The sequence below is a fragment of the Tupaia chinensis genome, unplaced genomic scaffold (assembly GCF_000334495.1).
Source record: "Tupaia chinensis unplaced genomic scaffold, TupChi_1.0 Scaffold000057_1, whole genome shotgun sequence".
Lineage (NCBI taxonomy): Eukaryota > Metazoa > Chordata > Mammalia > Scandentia > Tupaiidae > Tupaia > Tupaia belangeri.
In genome coordinates, this window is record NW_006159515.1 from 4,825,663 (window position 1) to 4,834,570 (window position 8,908).

Here is an 8,908-nt window from a genome sequence, read left to right on the forward strand (position 1 = left end):
AGACAGTTCTAAGATGCAGCCAGGGTCCAGTCCATTGGCTTAGCTCATCTCTACAGTCCTTCTTTGGCACCAAAGGCTGTGATTTCTAAAATTTAACTCAAGGTAAATAAAGACATCAGATTCACTTTGCAGATAATTCTGCCTCAAAACATCTTTTTCTTAAATTAAGAGGTCATGCAAGTCCTGGGATGAGACTTTATAAGTTACCCCAACCCCACAAAGTGTTTCTGGCGGGTGTTATGTATTTGAAAAAGTTGTATTTGCTTCACATTTTCATATTCCTGAATGAATTTCAAGTCAATTACAAAACAAATCAATTTATTTTCATCTTTGAGCACCAAGAAGTTATCAACTTTTTTTTTCTAGGTGAAGATCATGGAAATCAAAAGGATTTCTATAGAATTCTTTTTTGGCTATGGGATGTGTGAGCTTGCTGGAGAGAGACAGAGAGAGAGTGAGAACGGACCCCCTCCCCCCCGGGGTGGTGCATGGCCCTGCTGCAATCCCTTCTCCTCCATTCTTTTTTGGGGATTTTGTGCACACATGCACAACCGCCTGGCATGTTATTCAAGCCACTGGGTCCGAGACTCGAACTGCAGACTCAGTCATGTGGGATCCAGCCACCTTAGTCACCATGCCTCTGACTGGCCCTCTGAGGAAATTTTTATGGAAAAAGATGAGAAATAAAGATACTGAATCTCTATTAGCCTGGAATGACAACTTCCTGAGCACACATGCCTGTGTGCGTACGGTTCACCACGGGCTCTGCTGGGGTGGGGGAGCAGCAGTCAGTGCTGGGGAGCACCTTGCCAAAACAGTAAGAGCAGATGGTGGCGGACGGCAGGCATGGGGCAGCGTACTTCCGATGCCATGGCAATATCTGCCCAGGGACCTGATTTACTGAAGCCTGTGTCCCCAGAGCCAGCCAGCTTTTAAAATGTAGTTCCCTTTGGAGGCAGTTTTTATTTTCTTATTCTGAAACCAAGGTGCCCATGCCAAGAACCGAAGCGACCATAGGCCCGTGACTTCCGTGACTACCTGTGGCAAAGCAATGCTAAGGTGGAAATCGGCCACCCTCAAAGCCAGGGACCAGGAAGAGCCAATTCAGGCACAGGGATTGGAAATTCAGTTCACATCAGTAATGCCGCCACCAGAAACGTGCATTGCTAAAGATATTTATTTAAAAGTTTTGAAAAAAGTAAAGCTCATGCCCTGGGGCGTCTGGGACTATGTACAAAATACAATAATTAAATTAAGTCCAACAGTTAAAATTCCTCATAAAAAGAAAGAGCCGGAGTGCTTCCCAATGGGGAATGCTTGACTTAAAAGAAAGGTTTTACTCTGTGGCTCGAAGGTCAACAAACTGGGACTCAGTGGGAATGTCTAAAATTTCTTAAAGGGGGCTCTTCGGTCTTTGTTTTGCTGAAAGAAAATACTAGAGCAGAAAGGGACAAGTTTTGAAAATTCAAAGAAATGAAGGTGCAGTCCTGAAATCATCACGATTTTTATACACATTGCTCCCGGGGCTATGAAAACATGCTCTCCTCTCTCAGCGCTAATCTAACACACATGCCCTTCAAGAAGGAAGGAAAAGGCCAGGGTGTCTTCTGAGCAAACCATTCCAAACTGTGCTCCTTTTCAGGGTGGTGCATGCAAACTCATGACCCCATCCTTTGCCTCTTATTTTGAAAGTATTTACCTTAAATATTCTCAGAAATATATTTCACAATTTAAAATTCCTTCAATAGCACAAATACAGATTTTTTTTTTAAAAGAGGAATTTTTGCTATACAGTACATCCACATGCCAGAGAGGGAGAGAGACAGAAAGTGAGAAATTACCCCCCCACCAGGAAGGATGGCCACACCATCATCCCTTTTCCTCCTTTCTCCTCTTGGGATCTTGGGCATGCATCCACACAAGCCTGGTGTGAGTTTCAAGCCACCAGGTCCCAGACTCAAACCGTAGTCTATTATGTGGGAATCCAGTGACATAACCATTGTGCCATCTGCTGGTCTCAGATGGATTTTTTAAAAAAATAATTATTTATTTTATTTGATTTATTTATTCATTCATTTTTTTAAATTTGACCAGAGAGAGACAGAGAGAGAGAGAAAGCGAGACAGCAAGCCACCAGGTCCGAGACTTGAACTGTGGTCAGCCATGTGGGAGTGTCCAGCACCTTAACCACCACACCACCTGCTGGTCCCCCAGATGGATTTTTTTTTAAAAATAACTATTTATTTAATTTTTATTTATTCATTCATTTATTTTAATTTGACTGGAGAGAGACAGAGAGAGAGAGAAAGCGAGACAGCAAGCCACCAGGTCCGAGACTTGAACTGTGGTCAGCCATGTGGGAGTGTCCAGCACCTTAACCACCATGCCACCTGCTGGTCCCCAGATGGAATATTTCTTTAAAAGGTGCTTTTTGTTCATTCTTTATTTTATTTTATTTATTCATTCATTTATTTTAATTTGACTGGAGAGAGACAGAGAGAGAGGGAAAGCAAGAAAGGAAGTCACCAGGTCCGGGACTCGAACCACGTTCAGTCATGTGGGAATGTCCAGCAACTTAAGCACCATGCCACCTGCTGGTCCCTAAAAGGCTTTTATAGGGGCCAGCAGGTGGTTAAGGCGCTGGACTCTTGCATGGCTGAACACAGTTCCAGTCCTGGACCTGATAGTTTGAAAATCACTCTGGGCACGTATCCGTGCATATGTACCCAAAATCCTCAGAGGAGAAGGGATTGCAGTGTGGCCATCCCCTCGAGGAATGATTTCTCACTTTCCCTCTCTCTGGGAGCACACATGCCCTATGACTCAAACCTTAAAAAAAAAAAAAAAAAAGTTTTATGAGGCAAAGTTCTAAAAATGATCTTTTTGGGTCACATTATCTAGCAATCTAAAATAGCATGTTTATCACAATTTGAAAATATCTGTGGTTATAATAATTTTATCTTTCTGGACCTCCTACCCCCAAGGAATAGGTTAAGAATAGGATAGAAATAAAATTTTTTAAGGTTATAAGATTATAAAATTGAGGGACCAGCAGGTGACCTGGTGGTTAAGGGCACTGGACTCTCACATGGTCAACTGCGGTTCGGGACTTGCTTTCTCGCTTTCCCTCTCTCTCTCTCACTCTGGTCAAATGAAAAATAATAAATAAATAAAGTTAAATAAAATAATTATTTTTTTAGAAAAGATTATAAAATGGATACTTTACACACGTTATAGGTGGTTAAATTCTATCATTTGTAAACATCACTCTAGGTGCCCACAGTTTCAAGCCATCCTCACAGGACTTGCCCTGAAACGAAAGAACCAACAATCAATCTGCCAGATCTGCATCTTTGTTGCTTAAATAGAATCTGAATGTTAGCTTTGCATTACGGCAGCATGAGCAAATGCAGGACATTAGGAACAGCAGCTTTGGCAGCAATATTTAATTTACTGAATAATTAGCTTCACTGACAATTTCACTTTGAGTCCCAAAGTAGGATATTAGCTGTCGTGTGCACTCAGGGTCTTTGCAGTAAAGCGGGCAGAATGAATGCGCGCCAAGTTCTCAGCCCGTGAAGGCGCCGCAGGACTTCAGACCCTAGATTTACTCCCAAAGGTGGATACGGACTTTGAAAAAAATATTTTCCCAAGTTGTTGTTTTCTCTCCTATTGTTACTAGTTTTGCCTTTGGAATTGTGAGGGGAGAAGGGAGATGAGGGAGAATGACAAGGAAAAGAGAAAAGGAGGCCGAAAAATGGGAGATGGGGGTGAGTAGACAAGACAGGGACTGAGCAGAACGAGGGAGCCCCAAGTCCAGAGAGGCCCCGCTCGCCGTGTGTCCTCAGTCAGGGTTTCCTTCTTTGGGCCACCCCTGACACCTTCCAGCCATTCAGACAAGTCCCCGCTGGAAAATCCTGCAAAATGTGCTGGAGAGCGCGCAGCCCGGAGCTGGTCAGGGCTGTCCTGGGCTGGGACATGGGGGAGGATGTGGGTGACGCCTTTGCCGTGGTTTGGATGACCTTTGTTTGGACTGTGATGAGTTCTTGTATCTTTGCTGAGGTCCAGCTCGGTCTCTGAGAGGCAGCTATTGTACCCGAGGCTCAGCTCTTCTGGTTTCAGAAAACCGGTTTGCAGCCCCTTGGCTCTGCAGGGTTGGTGACGTGGAGAGCTTAGCGTGGACGTGAACCTGAGGCATGCCCAGCTCCAGCCGTAGCTCAGTGGGAGAGAGCTGGAGACCTTAGTTGTAGTCTCGGTTTGGCCAGCAGTGAGACCTTGAGCTAGTCCCCTAAGGGGCTCAAAGTGGTGCCACGACAAGAGACACTGATTCAGTGTTATGTGTGACCAGTGGCCCTGCCCCAGGGGCTGGTGCTGCTGCATCATCCTCCCGGGCTGCAGTGTCTGTCCACAAATCGGAAGTCCCCACAAAATGATGGCAACAGCTCAGAGTCGGATCAGCTGCAACGCTGAGATGATCCCCATAGTCCAACAGAGCTAGGAGAATCTTCTTTCTTTCTTTTTTTTTTTTTAATTATTTTATTTTATTTACTCATTCATTTATTTTGCCTTGATTAGAGAGAGACATGGGTAGGGGAGAGGAGGAATGCAAAAACAAGTCTCCAGGTCTAGGACTCAAACTGTGGTTGGCCATGTGGGAGTATCCAGTGCCTTAACCACCATGCCACCTGCTGGTCCCCTTTCTTCCTTCCTTCCTTCCTTTCTTTTTTTTTTTTTTTTTTTTTTTTTTTGCCATAGGGCACAAGCAATTGTCAGGGAGAGACAGAGACAGTGAGAGGGAAGGAAAGTGAGAAATCACTCCCTAGGGAGATGGCCAGCTGAAATCTCTTCTCCAGTCTCTTCCTGAGATTTTGGACACACACGCACATGTGTCTGGCATGATTTTCAAGCTGCCAGATCTGGGACTTGAACCATAGTCCACCACTTGTGAGTGGAACACCTTAACCACCTTGCCACCTGCTGGTCCTGCTAGGGAAATCTTAGAAACAGGGAAAAAAAAAAAGCAAATGGCGGAGTAGTTAAAGGTGCTGGATTCCCACATGGTCGACCATGGATCTAGTCCCAGACCTGGTGGTTTGCTTTCTCCCTTTCTCTCTCTGGTCAAATTGAATAATAATAATAATAACAACAAATGGAATTAAATAAATAAACAATTTTTTAAAAAAGAAAAGAAAGAAGCACGGAAAGACCATCATCAGAGTTCTGGAATGCTCAGGCTGCCTGGTGTGCTGCCACAGCAGACGTCCTGGAATTTCCCCACAAGAATGTTTCCCTGTGAGAACTTACCCTTCATTTACCAGTGAGGGCAAATGAGGAAGTGGGGTTCCTTTTAGATTTAAGGAAATGGGGTCCCCTGCCTTGCTGCAGTGGGTTTCCCATCTTCTACTGCAGTGCAGGTTTAGCACATGGATGAAATAACTTGGCCTCTACTGAACACCTACTACATGCCAAGCATGATGCTAAGTTCTTAAACATGATATTTAAGGTGCTAAGTACTTAAAAAAATAGTTGTTATTATTTATCATTATTATTATTTTAAATACACATTTTAAAAATTATATCATTTTATTTATTCATTCATGTATTTTAATTTGATGAAAGAGAGAGAGAAAGTGAGAAAGCAAGCCGCCAGGTCCAGGACCTGAACCACCGTTGGCCATGTGGGAGTCTAGCACCACAACCACCACACTGCTTGCCAGCCCAAGTGCTTTAAAACCACTATATTTACTAGTTTTTTTTTTTTTAAGTTTTTTTCCATAAGCAGGAAAGGAGAGCGAGAGAGCGAGAGAGCGAGAGAGAGAGAGAGCGAGAGAGAGGTCCTTGATAAGATCTTGAAGCCACAGCCCTTTCTCCGCCTCAGCCGGCCGTGGGTCGCAGGCACGAACGTACTCAGAGAGTTCTCCAGACAGGGACTGAGAATACTTGGATACAGGATTGCTTCACCAAGTGTCATGTTTTGCCACCGTGCCACTATCTGGGCCTTGCTATTCTTCTTTATCACTATTTTACATTCATTCTTTTCCCAACCCTCATTTTTTTTTTAACATTTTAGTAAATATACATAACAAAATGTACTATTTTAACTATTTTTTTCCTTTTTAAAAAAAATTTGCTAGAGGGTGCATGCACTTGCTGGATAGAGATGAAAAAGAGGAAATACCTCCTTCCTCCATGGGGAATGGCCATGCCACAATCCTTTTTCTATTTCTCCTTTTGGTATTTTGGGCATGCAAGCACATGTGCCCAGTGAGATTTTTTTTTAAAGATTTATTTTATTTAATTTTATTTATTCATTCATTTATTTTGACTAGAGAGAGACAGGCACACACACACACACAGAGGAGGGTGGGAGTGAGAAAGCAAGCCACCAAGTCCAGGACTTGAACCGTGGTCAGCCATGTGGGAGTGTCCAGCACCTTTACCACCATGCCACCTGCTGGTCCCCCCAGTGAGATTTTTCAAGCTGCTGGGTCTGGGACTTGAACCATGCAGTTGACCATATGGGATCCAGCTGCCTTAACCACTATGCCAGTGGATGGTGCTGTTTTAACTATTTTTAAATGTACAATTCAGTAACATTAAGTATATTCACGTAATTGTGCAACTATCACCACCCTCCTCCAAATATATAAATATTATACATAAATATATATAGATTACACACATACACGCACACACATATACGTAATAGCTATAGGGCACTTGTGCTCTCAGAGAGAGAGAGAAAGAGAGAAATCACTCCCTGGGAGGATGGTCATATCTCAATCTCGTCTCCTCCAGTCTCCTTTTGGGATTTTGAGTGCACATGCTCCTGGCGTGATTTTCAAGCTTCTGGGTCGGGGACTCAAACCACAGCAGGCCATATAGGATCCAGTACCTATGATACCTGCTGGCCCAAAACTATTTTCTTTTTAAAATTCATTTCTTTCTTTAGATTATTTAGTTAGTTATTATTATTTATGTTTTAATTTTACCCAAGAAAGAGAGATAGAAAGAGGGAAAGTGAGAAAGCAAGCCATCAGGTCCAGGATTCGAACCATGGTCGACCACGTGGAAGTCCAGCACCTTAGCCACCACATTACCTGCCAGTCCCTGAAGTTCATTTCTGTAATGAGATGGAGACTGAGAGGAAGAGAGAAAGCATGCGAGAGAGCATGTGAGACAAGCACCCTCACTAGGGCCTTACACCAGGATCCTCTGCCAGCCAGCCAGGATCAGGGGCGAGCTTCCCGGCAGGTACAGGCCTACCCAGGAACCGAACTCCGATCTTCCTATGACTCCAGCATCACGGAGCAGCACTCTTTCTCTGAGCCACTGCTGGGTCTAGAACCATTTTTATCCTGTAAAACTGAAATACTGTACCCATTGAACATTTCTTTTAAAGGGATTTTATTTAACTGTATTTAATTATTTATTTATTTTTAATTTGACTAGAGAGGGAGGGAAAGTGAGAAAGCAAGCTGCCAGGTTAGGGACTTGACCCGTGGTTGGCCAAGTGGGAGTCCAGTGCCCTTAACCACCATGCCACCTGCTGATGCCCCATTAAACATTAATTCCCCATTGCTCCCTACCTGGCTCCCACTTTCCTCCAGCCCCTGGCAATTACCACATGCTAGGTGCCTTAGTTTATTTTTAATTTGCTGCAGGGCATGTGTGCTCACCTGAGAGAATGTGAGAAAGCACCCCTGGGGGGGGGAGGGACAGGATGGCCATGCCACAATCCCTTCTCCATTCTTCTGTCAGGATTTGAGGCACGCATGGACAAGTGCCTGGTGTGTTTTCAAGCTCTGAGTCCAAGACTCGAACTATGCAGTTGGCCATGTAGGATCCAGTTGCCTTAACCACCCCACTGGCGGGGCCTGCTAGGAGCCTTTAAGCACCATGGTTCATTGTATCTTCTGTCACACTAGCTGGGCTATGTAGCAGCAGGTGCTCAGCCAGACGTTAGTATCAATGCCAGAAAGGAAGAAGCCAGACTGCCAAGCAGACTCAACAGGGCCTTGGCCAACTCCACGGGGAGCTCGTGCAACTGTCCCACATCTGGCCCAAAGGGTTGGACCTTACGGAAACCCTCTTGCTCGCCTGCCTGGGAAGGGTGAAGCCCGGACAGGCAGTGGAAATGATGCCAGAGCTGGCAGCTGGAGGCTCTCTGCTGACCTCATCTCCCAGCCAGGCATGTGAGGACCCTGGAGGGTGATCTGGGTGGCTCATCTCCAGCTCTGCCACATCTTCACGGCCACTCTGGGAATTAGGATTATTATTCACAGAGCGCAAGAAACAGACTCTCAGAGAGAACACGACTTACATGAGTGTAACCTAACCCGTAGTCATAAAGCCAAGACCATAGCCTGAATGCGATGGGGCGAAGACTTGGTCCTTGATTATTGTTATTTTTAAAGTTTTCTTTTAGGGCATGCATGCTCTCCAGGGAGACAGAGAGAGAGAGAGAGAGGGAGAGAGAGAGAGAGGACCCCTCAAGTGGTTGGCAACACCACAACCCCTTCTCTTCCATTCTCCTCTTGGGGTTTTGGATACACATGCACATGCACTGCACCCAGCGCGTTTTTCAAGCCGCTGGGTCTGGGACTTGAACTGCGGACTCAGCCATGTGGAATCCATCTGGCTTAACCACCATGCCACTGGCTGGCCCCGGTTCCTGATTGTAATGAAAATGCTTTCAGGAGCTTGTTCTGGGGTGAGATGAGAGCAGGAGCAGGTCTGTGACACATGGCAATGTCCGATAGGGCATTGCACCATTCTGGGGGACACGTACCCTTAAACAAGCACTACAACAAATCTGACGCAGCGCAAGGGTAGGACTGAAGGAAGACCAGCAGGGTATCCTGGGGGGTGGCTCTGGGAAGACCTCCCAGAGGTGGCCTTCAAGTCA